This window comes from Humulus lupulus, chromosome 7 (genome assembly GCF_963169125.1).
Source record: "Humulus lupulus chromosome 7, drHumLupu1.1, whole genome shotgun sequence".
In the NCBI taxonomy this organism is placed as follows: Eukaryota; Viridiplantae; Streptophyta; class Magnoliopsida; order Rosales; family Cannabaceae; genus Humulus; species Humulus lupulus.
Genome location: NC_084799.1, coordinates 207,741,317 through 207,744,625, shown reverse-complemented (window position 1 = coordinate 207,744,625; position 3,309 = coordinate 207,741,317).

The window sequence follows — 3,309 nt, the reverse complement described above, 5'->3', positions numbered from 1 at the left end:
TATGAGAATTTTACATAATTAAATATGGTAAAATCTCGATAGTTTGTGTAATGCTCCAAATCCATAATGAGGTTTAATGGTCGGATCAGTAGGTTGGGAGGGCCATAATTGATTTATTATGCCATTAAATGATTATATGCATGATTATGTGAATTATATTATTATATGATGATAAATGCATGCATGTGGGTCCATTTTTCATTATAAGGGCATTTTGGTAATTTGACCCATTGATGGCACATTTGTATATTTTCATGCATGTTGGTGATTATTGATGAGGCCACATTATAATGTGGATTTGTTCGAGCTATTCAACATGAGACGATCTTTGAATACTAGTTAGCGGTTTGGTCATAACGAAGTTAATTTTGGGGCTCGGGGTGAGTATCGGGGTAATTTGATGATTAGTGCATTACCAGGAATTAAAGGGTAATGGGATATGATTTATTAGCATTTGATAATATTGGGAATAATGGGAATTTAAGGATGTTAATTATGATTAACAGGATTAGAGGAGAAATGACAGTTTTACCCTTGTTAGCCTTAAGAGGGAATTTAACGACCTAGGGGCATTATGGTCATTTGACCAAAGGATATATGTGAATTAAGAAAGCTGTAGAAAGCTTAAGAAAAACAGAGCACATTACTTCTTCTTCTCCCGATCATTATTTCTCCTTCTTCTTCCTTTGAATTTTTGAAGTTCCAATTGATGATTCAAGCTAGGGAAGTGAGCCTTGAGGGTCTAGGATTGTGTTCTACTATTGAAGAGGGTTTCATCTTGAGCTTGAGGTAAGATTCTAGCCATGAAAACTCTAGTTATGCTCTGTTTTTCATTGATTTTCAGTTGGGATTCTTGGATTGGATAGGTGAGAATTCAAGGAAGATTTTAGCAAAGATTAATTGGGTTTTGATGCCTAGGACTTGTAGAATGGGTATTTGGGTTCATTTGTGAGTTTGATTGAAGTTTGGAGTCAGTTCATGAAGTTTGGAAAGTGGAGAACTCGAAGGGGAAAAACCAAGGCTGAATCACCTTGGTTCTAGTGCTACAGCGCCTAAGGGAGGGTGCTACAGTGCTGTACAGGGCAAGTTAGCCCTGCTTGTAGCGCCTAGGCGCCAGGGGGGCAGCGCTATAGCGCTACCCTGTTTTTCCAGGGTATGAGACATAACTGATAAAACATCAATTTTTGGGACCTACATGATACGATTTGAAAATGTATGATACCTAAATAGTATCTTATAATAGTTACTTTATAATAGTATCTTATGATACCTAAAAAAATCACATAAACCACTAAATAGTATCAAAATAATAGTTACTTTATAATCATTATTATTATATTTCTCCATTTACTTTGTGTTGTAGTATACTACTACACAATTAATAAAACAATACTATTTAGTATCCTATAGAATCTGTTTGTTTGTATATCTTATTAAACATTTACTATTTAGTATCTTATCGAATAATATATACTACCATATTTAACTACTGATTGGAGATATCCTATACAAGCTAGTATATACAATTGGATATTTGTTGATATCATATGTAATTTGGTACTAACTAGTATCCAAAATAACTTGTTTATGAGCTAATATGCATTCTGATACTTATTGATATCATATGTAATTGTGTATTAATTGTTATGCACTTTGGTATATATACTAGTTGGTATCCAAAATAACTTGTTATGATCAGCTAGTATACAATATGATATTTATTGGTATCTTATGCCATTCGGTACTAATTGGTATCCAAAATAATTTGTTATGAGTTGGCATACAATATTTGTATGATATCCATTGGTGTCATATGCAATTTGGAACTAATTGGAATCTCTTAAATAACTTGTTATTGTGTATAGTATGCAATCAAAAACTACATAATATCATACTATAATATATAATTACATGATATATTTTATAATGTGATAACGTATTTCCACTTTAAAACGATTAATAAGGAATATTTTATTATATTTAATAATTGTTTTAATGAGTGTTAAAAGTTTTGGAATATGTTATTAATAATGAATGAGGATATGAATTAGTTATGGGAGATATTTGTGATGAATATAAAATTTGTTATATTTAATAATATTATAGCCCATTTGGGTATATTATTTTTCTTATAACAAACTTGTAGTTATTTTGTTATAGTTGTATATTATTGTAAAGTCCCCATTTAATTTTGACTCTAGATATTTTAGTTTAAAATAAAATATGAAGGCCCAATATTAAATAGAAAATTTACAAAAATACAAAAGCATAATTTTAAAGAAATATATGAAAAATACTAGATTAAAAAATATGAAATTTTAATGAAAAACACAAAGGCCAAAAGTGTAAAACAGAGTAGTAGTAAAATACAATTTTTTTTAAAATATCTGTTACAGATTTGTAAACATATATTAAAGATATGTAGATACTTGTGACATATTTGTAAATATCTGTTTGTAAATAGTCTTTACAAAAACCAGTTACAAATAAATATTTTTGTAAACAATATTTTCAGTCCATTTCGTAATTAAAAAAATTATTTTTGTAACAAAAATTTATAGAATTAATTTCATAACTAGATAATATATTATTGCAACCAAGTTTTACATATTCAATTTATAAATTTACTTAACAACAATGTAACAAAGATTTATAAACTTAATTTAAAAATATATTTGTAACAGATATTTAAAAAAATTTAAAAGTTGTTAAAAAAATTTGTATTTACATCTTTGTATGTACAATTTTACCACCGAGTTATATTGATTCATTTATTTGATGCTTTGTATTTACATCATTGTAATATTAGATACTTTCTCAAAGCAATTCAATTGCTTATTTTGTTTGGAGGGTTTATACTTTTTTGGACCCTGTGTTTTTCCTTATTACCTGTTTGGACCTTGTATTTTGACAAATTACCTTTTGGACCCTATGTTTTATAAAATTGTTAAAATAGAACCCTAAACTCAATTTTGATGAAGAAAAAATTGAATATAACACCACAATTTTTAAGCAGAATAATTTTATTTTTGTTCTGAATTGTTAGTTTGGTAAATTATTTGTGATTTTAGTTAAGAAAATATTGACTAAAATTGGGTTTAGGGTTCTATTTTAACTATTTTACAAAACATAGGGTCCAAAAAGTAATTTATCAAAACACAAGGTCCAAACAGGTAATGGAAAAAAAACACATGGTCCAAAAAAGTATAAACCCTTATTTGTATATAATGCTTTGTTATCAAGCTTCCTGCTATATTAAAAGATAGAGAAATAAAATCTTTTTGACTAATAAGACAAAAAAATTAGAGA